Genomic DNA, 22,080 nt, shown 5'->3' with positions numbered 1-22,080 from the left:
GCTGCCCGGTTCCTCGCTAGCTCTAGCTTGCACCCCCCCACCCAGCGTCCCAGCCATGGAGGCCAGCGGCGTGATAGGGCGGCTGCTCGGCGTCGCCGGCGGCGACGCGCAGGCGGCGCTGTTCCCGTGGAAGCAGGTGGCGCTGTGCCTGTGCGTGGTGGCCGCGTGGAGCGTCGTGCGCGCGCTGGAGTGGGCGTGGTGGCGGCCGCGGCGCCTGGGCCGGGCGCTGCGGTCGCAGGGGCTCCGCGGCTCGATCGGGAGGCCAAGTCCCGGCCCTTGGCGTTGGGCTGCCACGACGTCGAGCCCAGGGCGATGCCGTTTCTCCATCAGAACGTGAAGGAGCATGGTACGATACCTACATTATATTGCTTTCTATTCTTTGTTCGGCACGCAGGTTTTACGAGGTCTGTAAGAACATGCCTTGTTTCTAGGAGAGTTATACTGGCCAATTCCAATTTTTTGCTTTGACCAAAATCCTTCATCGTCAATTGATTTTTTCCTCCGAAAGCACCTTCACCGCTCAATTGAACAACTAATACTGCTAGAAATCGAGTTTTTTTTATAGCACACTATAAAATCGAGTTTGAAGTTGACTAGTACCTTTATTGAGCTCCTTCACAGTTATTGAGCTATTTCCCCCCATTTCCCTGAAAATACACACATCACAAGAGTCAAGACTTAAGACGATCGAGCTTTTCAAGGAATAGTTCTACCAACTGACAATTGAGCCTCTTTCTATTGGGTATACTAGGATACTAGGATCCAGTGACAACCGACAATAACCACACATACACCTACACCTAGGTAAGCCTGCTATTTGGATATCCACATCGAGTTAATTTATTTTTTCAACCCAACTCACCCTATATTTATATTATCTAAACCCAAACCAATCTACCCTACTAGTTATTAGAATCCATGGATTTGCTATAAAAAAACATGATTTGCTATATAAACATGTGGGCTCATATAAAAAACTCGTATATATTTGAAATAAATGTGAGTCCGACATATGGGTTCTACGTCAAGAGCCGGACTTTAAAACTAAAACGTCGTGTTCACACTTTAAAATTTTAGCGAAATTGATCGAAATTTGTTGGAGATGATAAGAGTTTGATTGCCCGCTACTTTGTGCTAAATAGTATGGCTAAACATACATTTGGGCCCCGCGTCAAGAGCCGGACCATAAAAATTAAAACCTCACGTTCACACTTTAAAATTTTAGCGAAATTGATCGAAATTTGTTGGAGATGACTTAGTTTAAGTGTCCGCTACTTTGTGCAAAATAGTATAGCTGGGCATATATATGAGCCCCACGTCAAGTGTCACACTTTAAAATTTTAGCGAAATTGATCGAAATTTGTTGGAGATGACTTAGTTTAAGTGTTTGCTACTTTGTGCAAAATAGTATAGCTGGACATATATATGAGTCCACGTCAAGAGTCGGACTCTCGAACTAAAACCTCCCTTTCACCCTTTAAAATTTTAACGAAATTGATTGAAATTTGTTGGAGATGATTTAGTTTAATAATTAGCTACTTCATGTGAAAAAGTATAGTTGGACGTATATGTGGGCCCACGTCAAGAATCAGATCCTTAAATTATTTTGTGAATCAAACCAATGCAACCCACTCTAAACTACTCCCAAACTATTTAATCCAAACTAAACTAAACCATTTAATGAATCAGCCTATTAACAACCCATCTAAACAACTTCCAAAAGAAATCCTATCCATTAAAACCATTAAACCCAATCCAATTAGCAGGGGCTACACCCAGGACAGGACAGGGTATAGATACGCAACAAACCGTGGACAGTCCCCATGATAATTGCTTATCTTATTCTAGCATTCTTGTTTCATTGATTTGTGATCGCTGTCCCCAAAGAAAATCAAATAGTGGCACAACAAGCGACCCACTAACAAGCATGTTCCGAACATGGTCGACAATACTGACAGGTAAAACGTCGTTCACCTGGTTTGGGCCGGTGCCGAGGGTGACCATCGCCGAGCCAGAGCTGGTGCGAGAGGTCCTGTCCAACAAGTTCGGCCACTTCGGCAGGCTCCAGAGGATGCTGCACCACGGCGTGAGCAGCCACGAGGGCGAGAAATGGGCCAAGCACCGGAGGATCATCAACCCCGCCTTCCATGTCGAGAAACTCAAGGTGACCACCACCACCGGCTGCCATGAGCCCGTGATCGAATATTTGTCACAGGATCTCACATGATTGTGTCTTCCATTGATTTCCAGCGGATGCTGCCGGCTTTCGCTGCGTGTTGCTCGGATCTGGTGAAGAGGTGGGAGGGCCTAGTTGCCGATGGAAAGCTGCCATGCGAGGTGGATGTGTGGCCTGAGATGCAGAACCTGACGGGGGATGTCATCGCTCGCGCCGCGTTCGGCAGCAGCTACCTCGAAGGCAGGAGGATCTTCCAGCTCCAGGCGGAGCAGATTCACCTCGTCGTTCAGGCCATGAACAAGTTCTACATCCCTGGATACTTGTGAGCTCTTCTTTCCTACTCCTGTTTATTTTTCGCCCATTTAATGTAAAATTCGTATTGCTCGCACTATATATGGGCATATGGCGTCTCCTGCAGGTACCTGCCTACAAGAACTAACCGAATGATGAAGAAGCTAAGATCGCTACGGAGGTCCATGGGATCCTGAAGGGCGTCGTCGCCAAGGAAGAGGACGCGTTGAGAACAGGCAGGGCGACCAGCGACGACCTCCTTGGCCTGCTGCTGGAGTCGAACATGGAGCACTGCAGGGGCGGCGACGGCAAGGCCGGCATCACCACCGATGACGTGATCGGGGAGTGCAAGCTGTTCTACTTCGCCGGCATGGAGACCACGTCGGTGCTGCTCAACTGACGATGGTCGTGCTCTCCATGCACCCGGAGTGGCAGGACCGCGCGAGGGAGGAGGTGCTTCGCGTCTTCGGCAGCGGCGGAACGCCGGACTACGACGGCCTGAGCCGCCTGAGAATCGTAAGCAGCTGTGCCGTCGATCGGCAGATTATGTGGGCGATCAAAGAGATGCGCACCGTACCTTCTAATCGCAATTCGCAACGCCATTGCAGGTGACCATGGTTCTTTACGAAGTTCTGCGGCTGTACACGACGCTGCCGGCGCTCCAACAGCAGACGAACAAGCCCGTGGAGCTCGGCGGCGTGAGGTACCCGGTGGGGGTGATGCTGGTGCTGCCGCTGCTGTGCATCCACCACGACAGGGACGTGTGGGGCCCCGACGCGAGCGAGTTCAGGCCAGAGAGGTTCGCGGAGGGGATCGCCAAGGCGTCCGGCGACGTCGACGTGCCGGCGTTCTTCCCCTTCGGCTGGGGTCCGCGCACCTGCGTCGGCCAGAACTTCCCGCGCTGCTCGAGGCCAAGATGGGGCTCGCCATGATCCTGCAGCGCTTCAAGTTCGAGCTCTCGCCGGCGTACACACACGCGCCGTTTCCCCACGGTTTGCTGCAGCCGGAGCACACGGCGCAGGTCATGCTCAGGAGGCTCCCCTAAGGTGAGCTGCCTACACTTGTAGGTACTTGTATGGAGTTAGGTTAATCGATCAGTTATCTGCATGTACAGCGTATGTAATTGAGCACTTAGCAGATGCAAATATGCAAGAACTACACTTGCAAGACGCGCTTGTGAACGGTTAATTGCCTTTGTAGTTGCTGATGAGACACCTCAATTACTGGTTGAAACTTATGGATTAATTGCAGCTACAAATATATGCATGATCCGGATCATGTATATGGATTAATTACTAATTTTGTACTTTGTTCAGTGATGCTTTACCTTTTTTTCCCCTCTCAAATATACACGAGAACAAATACCTTCGTTCCAAACAGAAATTTGTTATGAAACCTAATTAAATACAAACTAGTCCATCAACCCGTGCTACCACACGGACTAATATTTTTAAAAACTATTGTATTAAAAAATTATTTAGGAAATTAGACTATTGATAATAATAAAAATTGTTTACCCTACTACTCTCTCATTTATTTAATACTCTAAGTCTCTAACACGACACTCACGTAGATTTGTATTTATTTTATTTAGTTTTGATTAATTTTTAATTAGTAAATACTCTATACACTTTTTCATTCATATTCACATTTTTTTCATTTTATGTCGCACCTTCATACATTATGTTTAGCATAAAAACTAACATTTTTCATTGTTTCTTCACATAAATGTAAAAAATAGTCTACATGGTGATACCCATCATGTGTATATACTTTAACTTAGTTTTTCTATATTAACAATGATATAAATAGGTGATTTAGAATCATATATTAATTTATTTTTGAATATTTTTGTATGATGAACATGAACATAATTAAATTAAGATTTAGGTGTTTACTTTATGTTATTTATAATAACGACATACGTGGGTAATTTAGATACAAATTTAGAATGGTGTTTTTAAGCTATGTTTTGTAATAATATGCATGGGTAAATTAGATGAAGATTACGAAGTTACTTTAGATTACTTTTATAACGAGAGAGTTGGGTAATTTAGATATGGGTTTAGGAGTTTACTTTAGAATATTTTCATAATGATAGTGCTGGGTAACATTTTAGAAAATATAATAGACCAATGACTATGATTATTAGAGTTTATATGATTGATATTCGATGTTTCCGATATTTGTAAGAATTTCTATGATTTATCTGTTTTTCTAGCGTGTCTTATGAGAATTAATGCGGAGTCTTCATTTAAGAAAAATAAGATCACATTGCTATAAAATTGTTACCTTGAGACCAGAGCTACCTCTCAATTATGAAATATTCCAACACAATAACAACATCTATAATATTAAATTTGTTTCATTGAATTCACCGTGAAATATATTTTGATACCACATATATTTGGAACTATAGTTATTTTATATTTTTTCTATAAACTAATCAAATTTGAACAAATTTGATTTAGGACAAACCTAATGTGACATGTAAAAAAGACCCGAGAGAGCTAGTATTAGTGTAAAAAATAAATAATTTAGAATCATATATTGATGTACATTGGTGTATATTTTTAATGAAGATTATTTGGATTCAAATTTAGAGTTATCTCATGTTATTTTTAATAATGACATATGCAGGTAATAAAGATGCAAATTTGAGAGGTTAATTTAGATTATTTGTTAAGTATTAGTGATGGAAAATTTAGATGCAAATTTTGGGGGTTTATTTTAAATTATTTGTTATAATAGCATAAGTAGGTAGTTTAGATGAAGATTAGGGGCTTACTTTAGTTTCTTTACATAATGATAGAGGTGGGTAATTTAGATATAGATTTAGGGGTTACTTTAGGCTATTTTGTAATGGTATAGGTGGTTAATTTTTTTTAAAATATAATAGATCCAATGGCCATGATGATTTGAGTCTACCTTGTTGACGTAAAATCTGGACTTCAGGCTTCTGCGTTGAACAACACGGAGGACCTGGGAGATCTGATTAACTCCATTGCAAGCTCCAAATAGGCTCGCGAGTGGTGCAAGGCGTGCCAGTCAAGTTGACCTAAAAATTGACAAAGTAAACATTAAATTCTTGAGCCGATCAGCGGCGAAGCCTTTCGAACTCATGGGGAGACGTTCTTGGAATAAACACAGAGGTATTCAATCTAATCAGGTGGTGTAAATAAATAAAGTATGAATGGCACGTGCCATCGGCTATATGAGCCGATAGGCTAAGATGAATTATAAAACAATAGCCATAAAAGGACCCCTCGCCGACCATGCACGCATCAGATAGACTAACAGATCTAGTCAATGTGTTGATAAGTGTAATTGAACTTAGACAAGATGATACAAATGAGAGGGTATTGACATCAATCTATTAATTTAAAAGATTAAAACACAGGAAACAAGGACCTCTTGCCTACTGCTTATATGCTGATTAAGCTAATGGAATCCTAATCAATGTTATGATCGTGTAATTGAACATGGACAAGGTGACATGATGAGAGGGCATTAACTTCAGCCCACTAACTCAGTCAGACAAGCTCATAGCAGCAAGGCCTCGTACGCGTACCTATCGGCTCAATGACATCATCAAGGTTTTGTGAGATGTGGATGATACCCAGCCGATGCATCAGCTCTAAACAGTAGCGTGCTGACATCAAGGGCCTGATGGCTAGCAATATGAGGTGCGAGGGTAAAGATCTATCAGATCTAGCATATGTAAAGTAATAAAAGCATGCAAGATCTAACCAACCGATACGATCAGATAACTGGTAAATGCTTAAACAAGGTCAAGGAGCCGATGAAGATAACCTAACCAGATCTAAGCCGTTCGATAACTGTGAGCAGTTGATAAAACTAAGAGATCGATATAATGCAACTTAATAAAATCAAACAACTCAATAACTGTGAGCAACCATCGAAGATAAGAAGAATATTGGACAAAGCGTAGAAAGTCTACTTGCAATCTAAGATAACTCGATTACTAGCCACACAACCGAATATTAGAATATAAGACTTAGCTTAGAAAGTTATTATAGAGACCGTGATAATCGGGTGACGGTACTTACAAGCTCGCCTGAGATTGAAACCGATGCAGCCATGCGTGAAGGAAGGAACTCGCCGAAACTACTCTACTCCTACTCCTAAGGTTCTGATAGCGTGGCGCCGAAAGGTTGTATTGATTGATTGATGATTAATTATCTGTTACAAAGCTCATGGGTTTATATTTATACCCTAGAGCAAGCTAAAATCCAAGCCGATTATGACATGACTATTACAGCTATTTCTAAAAACTAACTAAGATAACTCTCCACGCTTTCTGTTATTTGGTGGAGTCCATTTCTCTTCGGATCGGGCTTTCTCCGATCTTCTATCGGCTTCTGGAATCCTGGTCTCCCCCGACTGGTCTTGGTCAACGCAGCTTCATTAACAGACCCTTTCTCTTTCCTTCATCATCTATCAAAACCTTATCCATAGCGGCTGACTCTTGGTCAAAAACTGGTGTCAACATACCTATTGATGGCTAGATGTTTTTTTGTGAGAATTTCTTGAATTTATCTATTTTTCTAGAGTATCCACCTAGGATCCTAGGTGACTTCACTTGGAGGCTTCAAAAGGAGCCTCCAACTAGTAATAGTAAAGATACTATTGATGCAAAATCTAGGCTTCGAGCTTCTTAATTGAACAACACGGAGGACCTGGGAGATCTTCTTAACTCCAGTGTAGGCTCCAAATTGGCTCGCGAGTGGTGCAAGGTGTGCCATCAATTTGACCTGAAATTAACAAGGTAAACATTAAATTCTCGAGCTGATCGACGGCGAAGCCTTTCGAACTCATGGGTAGGTGTTCTTGGAATAAACATCATAACATACAGGTTCTCAATGTAATCACGTGGTATAAATAAATAGAAGCATTAATGGCATGTGCGATCGGCTATATGAGCCGATGCGCTAAGATAGAAACAATGTAAAACAATAGCCATAGAAGGAGCCCTTGTTCACCATGTGCACATCAGATAAACTAACAAATCTAGTCAATGTCTTGATAAGTGTATTGAAGTTAGACAAGGTAACACAAATGAGATGGCATTGACATCAATCTATTAATCTAAAAGATTAGAATATAGCAACAAGGACCTCTTGCCTACCGCTTATAGGCTAATTGAGCTAACATATCTAATTAATGTCATGATAAGTATATTGAACTTAGACAAGGTAACATGGATGAGAGGACATTAACTTTGGCCCACTAACTTAACAAACAAGCTATTGGCAACAACGCCTTGGACATGTACCGATTGGCTCAATGACATCATCACGCTTATGTGAGATATGGATGATAACCTAGCCGATGCATTGGCTCTCAATAGTAGTGTTCTGACGTTAAGGATCCGATGGCTAGCAATACGAGGGGTAGGAGTAAAGATTTATCGGACCTAGCATATGTAAAGCAATAAAAGCATACAGATAACTGGTGAACGCTTAAACAGGCTTAAGGAGTCAATGAAGACAACCTAACTAGAGCTAAGCCATTCGATAACTGTGAGCGCTTGATAAAACTAAGAGATTGATACGATGCACTTAATAAAACCAAACAACTTAATAACTATGACAACCCTAGATAATTTAGCTTTTATTAAGCTTGGATAGGACGATTAGGCACTCAATTAGCACATGAAAGGTCTAAATTGCCCTTTAAGGAGCTTATTTTGGGGTCAACTCAAAACTTGAAATTTTAAATGGCAACTTGAATTTTTGTCAATCTAAGAGTTGTAGAACTTTGCATTACAAACAAATTTTATTATTAGCACTTTGAATGATTTGAAGAGGAAGAGGTTCAAAAACTAGATTTAAATTCAGAGGCAAATCAAACTCATACTCAAATTCTCTAAGTCCTAAAGACATAGCTGAGTAGAGTACAACTTCTGTTATTTCAAATTCTAGACCTCAACTTGAGTTGGCGCTTTTACAAAAGTTGTAGAGTACACTTTGGAGAACAAGTTTGTTAATATGAGCCTGGACTAAATCACCCTAGAAACTGCTCAAATTCTTGGCTAATCTCAGTCTTAATTTCAAAAACAGCGAAGACAGCTCTAAGTCAGAATCATTGAAAGTATGCAACTTGGCATGCAGATTTCTCACAAAATTTAAACTGAACTTGAGCTAAACCCTTTATAAAAGTTGGATTCCTGAGTGTAAACTACAACTCCACTTATTTGACCTAGGCCTAAAACTCAGCAGAGCCTTTTCAAAAATCGATCCAAAGTCAGCTACAATGCTGAAAATCAGCCTTAAGCCGAAAATCAGCCAAGTCTATGAGCCGGCGTTCCCAAGAACTTTGAGCTTAAACAACTTTCATTTTGGCTCAAATTTTTACCTAGTGCCTTTCTAGATTTTGTAGAGCGTAGTTTGGACTACAAGTTTGCTAATGTTTCAATTTGAAAGTTTCGCGCAAAATTGGTTCAAACTGGCATGCTTGCATTGCACCCGCGCGCCGAATCTGCTCGAATCGCGCCCGGTGCGTCGGTCTGCACTGCGTGGCCCTTCTTCACTGGCGAGCCACCGTCGCCCAACCCCGATCGAGACAAGACCCATCGACACGCCCAGCTGCCCAGTCCCACGCCGCGCTTATCTTCTCCCCCTAGCGCGCTATCTGCTTCACCCTATCCCCTCCACCACCGCACATGCCCGCGAGCTCCTGCGCCCGCCATGACATCGCCGGCCATGGGCCAAGCTCCCTCCACCAACCCGTGCCTTGGATGTGACCCGACAGTGCCGCAGCTCGCCAATCCCTCCGCTTGGCAAAACAGCTCCTCACGCTTGCTATCGCGCGCACCCAATCGTCTAAGGATCCCCGGTGCTCCCGCATCCCCTTCCTCCAGTGAACGTTGCCTACCACCCGCCCAGCTCTCCTCCCTTCGCTCACCTATGGCCATGCCCTGCATGCCCGATGGCTCCACCTCGCTCACCCGCACCTCCTCGGCCTTATAAAAGGGGTGAATGCCCGCTGAAGCTCCACTCCCCCACACGCCAATGCTTTGCCCGCTCCTCTATTCCGCCCGCCGCCGCGGCTAGCTCCGTGGAGACCCCCATGTCCGCATTGCTTCGCCGCTTGCCACCGGCCCCGTTCGCTTCCCCGCAGCTCGCGAAGCTCACCGAGCAGCTTGTTGCCCGCCGGCAGCTTCACCACCGCCGGAACGCCCAAGCTTTTCGCCGCCACCACGGTTTTCGCCCTCTTCACCGTTCACCACTGGCAAGCCTCCGTCGCCGCCCCGGCCTTCACCGACTTTGCCCATGGTGAGCTCACACATGTGAGTTTCCTTCGTTTAGGCCTTGGATCGCCGGAATCGTGCGTAGCCCGCCGCTAGCCGCCATAGGGGCCTTGCCGTGAAGCTTTAACGTGCGTAGAGACATGAGTGTAAGAAATTGAGAGCCTATCTACGATGTTTCGAAAACCTTAAGGGTCTGCCTGTAAAACTGCCAGCGCCTGTTTGATTTAAAAATGATTTAAATGGGCTAAACTTTGGAAATGCATAACTAAATGTAGAAAAATCAGAAAAATGTCAAACCAGTTTTGTTGGAATCCTTAAGATGTGTAGTTTCACAAATTTTTTTTACACATGTCACTATTGTGTATTGTTCTCTAGGATTTAAATATTGTTTAAGCCATTAAATGCATAGTAAATCATAGAAAGATGGTAATATAGCAAAACCACTTCTGATAGGTTTGTTTTTGTGAGCTGGTGCTAGGAAAAATAATGGTTATTGCAGAGGACCGAGTGAAACATGCTTAACTTTTTGTACAAGTTTAAATGAAGGAAAGATATGGAAATAGATGTCCTTCACCAAAAATCCTGAAAAATTCACCAAAGACGCTGTTGCACCTATGTAACTCGCTGTTAAAATTTCAGCAACAAACTCTCTATGTAAAGCAAGATAAAAATAGTTAAGTGCTTGCTACCTTAGGAGGATGAAATAATTATAATGATTTCTGTAATAATCCAATGAACCCCAAATTTTTACAGCAGCCTAGTAATGCTATGGAGAAATATCTGTAAAAGTTTAATCCCCATAGCTCTTTATGTGCAATTGAAGAGAATTTTGGGAGTTAAACAAAGAATAAATGAATGAAACAAATTATATGGTGGTAAGGTAAAATGGTAATTTTGGAAGAGGTACAGAAAAACATTTAGAAACAGGATAACTTTCCAATCTAGAGTCTAATAAGCTTGTCACCTATGTATGAACACAATCACCGTCAAGATAGAGCTAAGTGCTTAAATCGGAAAACACTACAACTGTGATGAAAGTATTGTAAGTGTCGGTCTAATTGTAGTCAGTCTCGAAATGAAGTTTACTTTACCATAATATATGAAATGCCATTCAGACCTTGTAAAGGGTCAAAATGTTGAACTATTGCATATGCATCACGTATAGAGGTCAATCTCGCCGATGGGACATATGAGCTTCACGCCACTCAGGAAGAAGAGCCCCCGGTGGACCTGATTTATGTGAAGGTTGAGCCTACGCAAGATCAAGCTCCAGAAGACTCACTAACTACCTCTGAGATCAAAAGCAAGCCTCGGAACATATCCAGTTTTCTAGACTTCTGCAATGATTTATGTTGGTTATGTTTGTGCATTTAAGTTATTAGGTGTTGTTTGAAAACTTAGTTGCATGAACTTAGTACCTATGATCTGAACACTAGCATGATAAGTCGAGTAGATGCCATGCTTAATAGGATACGGTAAAAGTCGAGCGATTGTCTGCCACTCACAAACTATAGGAGTTGTTTGGTTTACTTATGTTACAACCATAAGGATGACGGGCGGGGCAGGGCCTTGTGAACTGTTTTGGTGGTCGGTGGATTGCCCCGTCTATCTAAATAAAATTTTGCTAAGGTTAAACCGTGTCGGTGTTCGTGATCAAGTGTTTGAAAGTACTACTCTTATACCTAGTATGGGATGGGGAAGCCTAGTACCTGATTGAACCGGGACATGAGCGGACCGCCCTACTGTCTTTGGAACTTAGTTCCCCTGGTGCATCATGTTGGTACAAGTGCATTCACGGTACGACGTTGATCGGGATCGTGGGGCATTGTATCCAAGGGAAGTAGGCCCGACATGTAGCTGGGGATTGATGGGGATGGCTGACAAAGGAAGTAGACCCGGTGTGGTTCGCGGATGTCGTGAGGTTAGGTTTACCTTGTAAGGTTTAAAAACTCGATTCGAATCGTCTGCCTCTCACAATTTGGGACTACTTGATCGCTATGTTGCACTGAGTAAGAAGTGAAACAGTATGATGTTAATACTGGTGCTTGTACTGAATTGTGTGATCAACATGCTTGATTAGAATAGGTGCTTACTTAGAATGGTTAATAAAGATAGAACCTGAGGCTAAAATTTGAAAGCAAGGACCAACTTTAGTCGCTTTTGGCAAAACAAACCCACAGCCAAAAAGCCTGCATGACTAGAAGTTGTTGAAATAGTAATCACCTATGGGTCAGTCTTGATGAGTATTAGTTGCTCAGCCTTGCTTGTGGCTCACTTTTCAGGTTGTGTTGTTTTTAATGAAGTGGCTGCTAGTATTAGTTGGCCTACTTAGCTCCCTCTAGGCTGGTCGGTCGAGTGGAATCCCTCCTCGGACGGTGAGGATAGGGGTTATTGATATCATGGTCAGCTTCACCGTGATATTTCGTATCGACATTTAGCTTCCGCAAGACTTTTAATCTTCCGCTTTTGAACCCTCTGCAAACTTGTTTGATTTTCAAAACTCTGATGTAATAAATTATCGTACTATCTTAATCTGGATGGATTGTTGTAATTTCTGGGGATAACACTCACCTTCGTGTGAGCCTGCTTTGTGATCGATCCGAGTTAAGTGGTTTATCGGGTGAAACCTGAAGGACTGCTGAGTTAGCTTGATTAAAGTGTATGTTCGCGTATTAGGCAACTTAAGTACACTTTAGCCAGGTTAGTTAGGGGCGATCTGCCACAGTAACTGTGAGCAATGTCAAAGACAAACAGAATATTGGATAAAGCCTTGAAAGTTCTGCTTGCAATATAAGATAACTCGATAACTAGCCACACAGGAATACCAAAATATAAGACTTAACTTAGAAAGTTCCGATAGAGCACGTGATGATCAGGTGACGGTACTTACAAGCTCACCTGAGATTGAAGCCGATGCAGCCGTGCGTGTTGGAAGAAACTCGTCGAATCTACTCTACTACTCCTAGGGTTTTGGAGGCGTGGAGCCGAAAGGTTGTATTGATTAATTGATGATTATTCGTTACAAGGCTCTTAGTTTATATTTATACCCTGGAGCACAGGTATGTAGAATTTGTGCATTTGTTGAGATACTAAATTCTTAAGCTAATAACTTTTCTGCATAGGCTACCAATCCATCGTTGTCAGATCTCTTCTCATTCAGCATAAAAGAATTTGCAGATGAGGAAAATACAGGCTCAAGCCATCCAGCACAATATCAGCGAAATATTAAAGATCAACTGTTAGCTATTCTTTAGTTGCTTCATCAAGACACATCATTACTGCTTGAAGACGCTAAGCCAATCCAAAGGTTGTAAAGGCAAATCAGGACCCAACTAATTGAAGACTTGGCAGCAACGTTCAGTCCTGTAGCCTCCATTGAATCATGCTATTTCTAAGTCCAGGAAGTCAAGAGGTGTATAGCTGATCGGCAAAGTTATTAGCAAGTGGCTGCCCAACTGGAGACCAATCATCTGAGGGCCAAAGAGCTTAAACAACAAGCCAATGAGCTAGCTATCTCTTCCCTCGCTGCAGAACATAAGTTGAAGGACCTGGAGGCAAAATAGGATGAACTGATGCAGGAGCTATCGGTGTTTAGACCCGACAAGCTACAAAGAGGGTACCCGAGGTAGTGTTTTGTGTGTGGGGCTTGCTGAAGACCAGGAACTCGAAGATGAACTCGAACACATAGATTTAGACAGGTTCAGGCCGCTTATGTCGCGTAATACCCTACATCCTGTGTGTTGTTTGGATTGTATTGATTGATGATTGTTTGGAGGGGGTCACTGCCTTGCTTTATATTGCTAGGGGCAGGGTTACATGATATTGCTGTGTGTCGGTTGTTGTACAAGAGTACTAGTCAGATTCGACCAGAGAGTCCTACTCTAATTGCCACGAGTAGTTTCCTAATCCTCAACTAGTCCTTGTCCGCCACGTATACCATGCCATCCTGCACCGTAGTCCCCATGTCTGACACATCTTGGTGTACAACCCCGTATTGTAGGACTATCCAAGCTTCCCAGTGGGCCCATAGATGTATGGTCACCAAGCCCCTGAGTACTTTTTAGTCAAATGCCGTAGTCCCAAGTACTTCTGTAGACATCTCCGACTACCTTGTGGTGCTCTTTTGAGCACTCCATTGGATTGAGTCTTCGAATGTGCTCGATTACGGCCATGCGGCTAGAAGGTGCTCAAGCCTCATTTAACTTAGTCTTGAATCTTGAATCTTCAAACTTGATCTTTATATGGAAGTGCGATAAAAATCGCACTCCATATGGAGTAGCCCCCGAGTCTAAAGTTGAATTGAAGAATCAGGCTGAGGGTCAATCTTATAATTTCACATCTGTTTCCCATTAAACCCGGGAAAAGAAACTTTTTGTCCAATGGGCACGTGGCACACAGCCCCCAAGCCGTTACATGACTACTTTGGGTATAAGGGTCAGCCACTGGTCTAATGTGACCGTTTGTCTTCAGAAATCTTATCTCTTCCAAAAAAATTGGTAACCATTTCGGTGATAACTGATGGCTTAAAAAATGGAATATTCCCTGTAATTTTCGCCGCTCAGTTCCCTGTGCCACAGTTATAAATGGAGGAATCTTATCCCTTCCATTTCACCTGAGCTAGTGCACCTGAGCCATTCATCTTCTCCATTGTTGCCCTAGCGCTGCCGCTTGCCATCCTCGAGCACTGTTGCCCTAGCGCCGCCGCTTGCCATCCCGGAGCGCCACCACCCCCCACTATGTAGCCATCCAGCTGATGCACCTGAAGACAATTGGAGCAATGGTGCCCAAGAAAGTATCCTTGAGCAAGGCAGCATAGTCGAAGAAGCGCAAGGCCACCAAGAAGGAGAAGGAGGCCCAGCTGCTGACGCCCATGTACGGGAAGACCGGCCTGACGGTGTCACAGAATCAAGCCATGGCCTGGAAGCCATCCACCTTGAAGGAGGCGGACATCAAAGTACTGGTGCATGCTAATCTGCTCCAGGACAAGGAATTCGTGGATTGGAGGAAAGCAGCCAGAAACTCATGGCCTTTTGAGAGCTACCCGGATGAGACAATGATCTTTGCGCACTTCATTGAGTGCGGGCTGGCGCTGCCATCATCCGAGTTCTTCCGGGGGTTACTAAGGTACTACAATCTGGAGCTTGTCCGCCTCAACCCCAACTCTATTTTGCACGTTGCCATCTTTATGCACCTTTGCGAGGCCTTCCTAGGCATTCAGCCCCAATTCCAGCTGTTTAGGAAGTTCTTCAGAGTGAAGCCTCAACCCTTGATGGACCACACACTAGTAGTCGGAGGGGTGGGGATCCAGCTTCAGGAGCAGTACAAGAGCCAATACATCGAGTACGAGCTCATAGACTCCCATTCTGGATGGAAGCAACGGTGGTTCTACATTGCAAATCACGAGCCCGGTCTTCCCAAGGTCACTAGCCACCATCCAGTGTGGAACAACCATTGGCTAGATGAGCCGAGTAGTTCTGATGGCTTTTAGCTACCAGATTTGATTAAGAAGATCACCCAGCTCAAGAAGGATAGCCTAACTAGCATCCGTGTAGCCTTCAGCTTCATGAGGAGGCGTGTCCAGCCCCTGCAGTTGCGTTGCACAGCAGGGTACGACTACTCGGGTCCTAACGACCCGTCGCGGATGACGTTGGAGGAGCTATCTCTTGACGAGGTGATGATGCACCTAAAGCATTTCTTCAAGCGTGTCATGGGTATCCCAACGATCTTGCGAGAGCACTATGCCGAGAACTTGCCAAATCCTGTAAGTACCCATGGCTTGCAGCCCCCGAGTACTAGTGTTGGCATCTGTCATTGTTCTGACTAGTCTTCTGTTGCTTGCAGGATGAGTTGAACTTATATGTCTCCAACCCTCCTCCACTGGGCACTAATGTCACGCCCCATATGCAGTCCCTTGAGGTTGTGCAGAGGGCGCTCGAGGAGGAGGAGAAGGAAGGAGAAAGGAAGGAGTCACCAGATTGGTCTCCCTCAGCAGCTTTTATTTAGAGTCTATTGAAAAGTTTATTGTCAAGCCCAATCTTTCTAACAAGATGGGGTCATCATCTGGGACGTCCAAGCATGCGACGAAGGACATTCCAAAAGTCGAAATGGCACCACCCCTGAAGAAGGCGCGTACTGCCGCCGCCAAGAGGGTGGCCAAGAAGTTGTTGGCCGATGAAGTCCCCCCTCAGGTAACAAGATCCTGAGGATCGAGTACCCGTACATTGTTTTGCTTTTAGCACCAAAATCTAACTTTGACATTGCTGATGTGCAGGTAGTCAAGGAGGAGACAGAGGCGGAAGAACCGACTACTCTAGTCCTGCAGTGGCGGAGGCTGCCAACTATAGAGGAAGTCTCGGCACTAAGTACTCAATGAGAGGAGATGACAGCTAAGGCTAGCGAGGATCTGACTATGATCCGGCAAGCCACGCCAAAGAAGGCATCACCTACCATTAAGGCGATGTGCTTGGGAATCGAACCCTCCATTAGGATAAGGAGGTCCACCCAGTAAGTATCCGTGTGCCAATGTCAACTTGATGTCGCCGAGTAGTATCACCAAGTAATGCGTTGTAATGCTTGTCTTGTTTGTAGGAGATCCACCAGCGTGGAACCGAGGGCCCGAGTATGAAGTCTGGTGCTGACGGCAGTAGCCGCTCAGTGCAGGAAGTCATCTTGAGGTCTGGTGCCGATGGCAGTAGTCACTCAGCCCCTGAGCCTGCCTTGGAACCCGCTATTCCGCCGTCGGAGGATGAACCCACACCCGAGGTTGCCCCAGGTGTGGTATCTCTTGTCGTAGCTCTTATGCACGACATATTGTCATCACTTGACATTTCTGCAGTGCCAGCCCCTGAGCTGCCGAAGGCCGAACCCATCGTGAAGAGTACTTTCGCGATGGTGATGGAGTTGGTGGCCATGATGCTGAATCCAGATGCTGAGCTGGAGCCAGAGGCCAAGGTGGAGCTAGAGGCTGAGGTGGAGGTGGCGGCCACTGGTGAAGTTGAGGCTGCACGTGTAGCCCATGAGCTAGAAGCTGACATGGAGGCTACTAGGGCGCTGCAAGTGTTGGCCATTGTCCCGTCGTCCGAAGTGGGGCCGTCGACTAGTCACGCGGCAACTACCTCCTTGCTGTCAGAGGTTGGCCCATCGACTAGCCAGGAGGTGGTCCCTTTCGGTGCACCGGGTGCCGAGGAGCACGATGACACTCTGCTCCCTCCTGCGGTGAACCGAGGGAAAGACTGGCTGATAGCTAACCCCCTAGCCACCATGGAGTTCGAGGCCACACTGATGGACATGTATCTTTAAGTAGGCGAGCACACACAGGTAGGCTTTACTTTTGCTCTTGATCTTCATGTTTAAATTGGTACTCGTTATTAAACACGAGTACTTGCTCTGTTATTGTAAACACTAATCGAGCGCTCCTGTGAGAAGTCACAAATTATCAAAGAACTTGGAGACACTATCCAGCGGGTCAAAGTGCTTGAGAAGAAACTAGCCGAAGGGTGGCAGTACTCCTCTCGGCTGTTGATGAAGTACGACAGCCAAGCCACCAGGCACCGGAAGGCCATGCATGATGCCGCAGAGGAGAAGGATCATCTGCAAAAGCTCAACAAAGGATTAAGGAACCGTAATGGGGGTAAGCTGTTAACCTCTATTGTCTTCTAGTACTTATTTGGCCCTTGCTGATGCTGACTTGTTCTTTGCCTTTGGGCTTGCAGAGCTCACCAAGGAGAATAACGATCTCCAAGGTTGTGCTAAGGATTGGCAGAACGCGTACTACTAGGTCACTGATGAGTACAACAAGTTGACCAAGAAATACGAAACCCTAGAGCACAAGTTTGATAAGGAGAAGTAGCTGCGCAAAGATGGGGAGGTCTAGCTTGTTGATTTGATGGAGAAACTCCGAGTGAAGCAGGCTGAGTTGGAGGCAAAGGATCTTGATCTCAAAGAACTAACAGAGGCCGCTCAACCCATTGCTAATATGGTGGAGCTCTCGGAGGAAGGCATGGAGCCCCGCCCCTTGGTAGAGATACTCAAGGGTGTACCCGAGAAGTTCACTAGCTACGTGAAGAAGATTGCAGAGTCTGTCTCCAAGCAGCTGCTGGCGATGGTGAAGTCGTTCTACCCACAAGCCAACTTGGCTCCTGTGGTAGAAGGCATTGCCGAGGACTGCTCTGATGAGCAGTTCTAGCAGTACTTGGAGCCATGTCTAGATAAGAACTCGAGTAGTGTAGATAACTCCCAAGTTGTTTGATGACTTCTATTTGTGAGGACTGTCAATGGACAGATTTGTCCGAGGAGCTGACTAGCTTGAGATTTGCATGTGCAGGCTTGCTTCTATGCAAGTTGCAAGTGGGCAAAGACTAGTATTTTGCGACAAAAAGTAACTCTGCTTTATTAAATTGTAACTATACAACTATGGCCAATGGCCAATTTACATGAGTATGTAGACTATGGGTAGAATCGACACAAGTGTTCAATGTTCCACGAGTTGTCAACTTCTTCACCGGTGAGAGTTTGGAGCCTGTACAACCCAGGTCCAGTGACCTTGGAGATGATGTAAGGCCCCTCCCAAGGCGAGTTTAGCTTGTGCAGCCTGTTGGTGTCTTGAATACGCTTGAGGACCATGTCACCTGTGTTGAACGAACATTCCTTGATGTTGCGATCATGATAGCAACGAATTCCTTCAAGGTATCTTGCTGACTGGATGAGTGTTGCACAACGAGCTTCTTCGAGGCTGTCTATGTCTGACACCTTGTTTCTTCAGCCGCGCCTTCCTCATATTGCTCGACTACTGGAGATTTCCACATGACATCAACAGGGAGGACGGCTTCTAATTCGTAGATCAGGACATAGGGTGAGTGCCCCATAGGCTTGCACGACTGTGTGCGAAGCCCTCAATGGACATTGGGTAGCTCCTTGAGACACTTGCCTCCTTTGGTGTTGTCAATGTCATGTAGTCTCTTCTTGAGAGCTTCTAGTACCATCCTGTTCGCGCGCTCAACCTGGCCGTTGGCTCGCGGATGAGCGACAAAGACGTACCGGACATCGATCCTGCTGTTCTCGCAGTACTCCCAAAACTCGTGATTGTTGACATTCGAGCCCAGGTCTGTGATGATGCAATTGGGGAAGCTGTAGCGATGGACGACCTCATTGAGGAAGTCAAATACTCTATTTGCCTTGGGACAGGTCACTGGTTTCACCTCGATCCACTTGGTGAACTTGTTGATCGCCACAAGTACTCGGTTGAAGCCCCCTGGTGTTGTAGGCAGTGGGCCAATCATGTCTAACCCCCAGCATGCGAAGGGCTAGGAGGGCGGTATGGTGATGAGCTTGTAGGCAGGGACGTGTTGCTGCTTGGCGAAGAATTAACAACCTTGGCACCAGCGGACTAGTTCTTCGGCGTCCTTGAGAGCTGTAGGCTAGTAGAAGCCTGCTCTGAAAGCCTTGCCTACGATCGTTCTTGAAGATGCGTGGTTGCCGCAGATGCCTTTATGAATCTCCTCCAGTATGTCCTTGCCGTCTTCACGTGAAACACACTTCATGAGTACTCCTGATGATGCACCTTGTCAGTAGAGCTTGTCCTCGACTAGAACATAGTTCTTACCGCACCGCGAGACTTGCGCTACTTCTGTCTTGTCTGGAGGCAACTTGTGCTCCTTGATGTAGTCGATGAAGGGGGTTCTCCAATCTACGTCGATCATCATAACCTCCCAGTCTGGCGCATCATTGCCGTGATCAGTATTTTTAGTTGGTGCCAACTCCTATATGGATGCTTTGTGTAGTTCATGGACGAAGACCCCAGTTGGGACTTGGGGCACGAGTAGACCCAAGTTTGGACAAGATATCTGTGGCTACGTTGTTTTCACGAGCCACGTGATGGAACTCCAGACTAGAGAACTTATTCTCCAGCTTGTGTACTTCAAGGTAGTATGCATCCATATTATCTTTATGGCGATCCCACTCGTCGTTGACTTGGTTGATGACTACTAGTGAGTCGTCGTAGACCAAAAACTATTTGATTCCTAGCGGGACTGCCAGGCGGAGCCCGTGCAGTAGCGCTTCGTATTCTGCTTTGTTGTTGGAGACCTCCTAGAATATTTGCAAGACGTACTTGAGTTGTTCACCCTTGGGAGAGATTAAGAGTACTCCTGCGCCGGCGCTCTCGAGCTTGAGTGATCCATCGAAGTACATGACCCAATGCTTTGGTCGTTCTGTCGGTACGGGTATTTGATTTTTCCACCATTCTGCCATGAAATAGATTAGTGCTTGTGACTTGACGGCAGTCCTTGGTTTGAATTCCAAGGACAAGGCTCCGAGTTCTACTACCCACTTGGAGAGTCTTCCTATTGCATCTTTATTGTGGAGTATGTCTCCCAAGGGGAAGCCTGTGATGACGGAGATGTTGTGTTCCTGGAAGTAGTGTCGTAGCTTCCGTGAGGTGAGTAGTATTGCGTATAGCAACTTTTGTACCGGTGGGTACCTTGTTTTGGAGTCTGACAACACCTCGCTGACGAAGTAGATGGACCTCTGTACTTTGTATACATGGCCTGGTTTTGGTCTTTCGACCACGATTGCCGTGCTGACAACGTTAGTAGTCACGGTTATGTAGAGCAGCAAGTCTTCATTGGGAGTAGGCGCCATGAGGACTAGTGGCTTTGATAGGAAGTCCTTCAACTGTTGAAGGGCTTGTTTCACCTTCTCAGTCCACTGGAACTTGTCTTGCCGCTTGAGTAGTTTGAAGAAAGGTAGTCCCCGTTCTCCAAGTCTTGAGATAAATCTGTTGAGGGCCACCATGCATCTAGTCAGCTTTTAGAAATCCTTGATGCATGATGGCGTGTGCAAGTTGGTGATGGTAGCGATCTTCTTAGGATTGGCCTCGATTCTTCGATGGCTGATGATGAACCTGAGTAGTTTTCCGGAGGGTACACCAAACACGCACTTTGTTGGGTTCAGTTTACACTGGTATGCTTGCAAGCTTGCGAATGTTTCTTCAAGATCCGCAATCAAGTCGTCAGGATTTCTGGTCTTTGTGACCACGCCATCCCCATATGCTTCTATGTTGTGGTGTAGCTGATTCCTGAAGCACTCCTAGATGGCTTGTTGATACGTGGCGCCTGCGTTCTTCAACTCGAAGGACATCGTGGTGTAGTAGAAAGCTCCGTACGGGGTGATGAACATGGTCTTGATCTGGTCTTCTTCCTTGAGTGCTATCTGGTGATACCTCGAGTAGCAGTCAAGGAAACAGAGTAGAGCACACCCAGTCGTTGAGTCAATGACTTGATCAATCCTATGGAGCCCGAAGGGATCCTTTGGACAGGCTTCTTGAGGTCTGTGTAGTCGACACACATCCTCCACTCATTGTTGTTCTTCTTTTGCACCAAGACAAGGTTAGCCAACCACTCCGGATGAAGGACTTATTTTATGAAGCCAGCTGCGAGTAGTTTGGCCAACTCTTTTTTGATGGCTTCTCTTCTATCTTGGGTGAACCGACGTAGTCTTTGTCGCTTGGGTGTGGCTTTGGGATCCACATTCAGTGAGTGCTCGATCAACTCCCTGGGCACCCCCGACGTATCAGATGGCTTCCGTGCGAAAATATCTCGGTTGGCCTGGAGGTCAATGGCTTTGAGATCAACCTCTCCTACCGGCTTGACCTTCGTTGCCCCTGACTTCTTCTCTGGAATTTCGAGTTAAGTTGGGGACAATTTCTTGGAGGCGGTGAAGACTTGCATCATGGAGTTTGGCACCTGAATAGTCACTACCAGCTCCACTGCTTCTGTGTCGCAATCGTATGATCTCTTCAAGTCTTCGCGCAAGGAGAGTACTCCCTTGAGTTCTGCATTTTGAGTACTAGGTACATGTAATGCGGGATGGCCATGAACTGGGCCAGTGCTGGTGTTTCGAGGATGGCATGATACGAAGTCTCGAAGTCAGCCACCTCGAACCGGATGTACTCGGTCCAGTAAAGTTCCTTGGTCCCGAAAGTAACTAGCAAAACCACCTGACCATGGGGTACAGCCGCGTTGCTCGGGACAGTCCTGTAGAACGGAAAGTTCATTGGGGTGAGCATATCTGTTACGTCGAGGCCCATCTTCCTCAAAGTCTTGGCAAAAAGCATGTTGAGGCCGCTGCCGCCGTCGATGAGTACTTTTGTGAGGCGAGAGGCTGCGACAACTGGATCCAGGACGAGAGGATAGTGTCCCAGGTTGGAGAAACTAGTCCACTGATCTTTTCTTGAAAACGTGATTGGCACCTCAGACCACTTAAGGAACGTAGGGGTTGCTGGCTCAATGGATCTGATTTTCGGGAGCATTAATTTCTAGGACCGCTTGGTAGCAGTACCCGG

The 22,080-nt window shown here is 45.5% G+C and overlaps 1 pseudogene; it reads left to right on the top strand.

Moving 5' to 3' along the window:
• The first annotated feature begins 55 nt into the window (after window positions 1–55).
• LOC101764869 lies at window positions 56–3,679 on the top strand (annotated as a pseudogene).
• Window positions 3,680–22,080: the final 18,401 nt, after the last annotated feature.

This window comes from Setaria italica, chromosome IV (assembly GCF_000263155.2).
Source record: "Setaria italica strain Yugu1 chromosome IV, Setaria_italica_v2.0, whole genome shotgun sequence".
Taxonomy (NCBI): Eukaryota; Viridiplantae; Streptophyta; class Magnoliopsida; order Poales; family Poaceae; genus Setaria; species Setaria italica.
The sequence above is the reverse complement of the archived record's forward strand: the minus strand, read 5'-3'. Positions and strand labels throughout refer to the sequence as shown.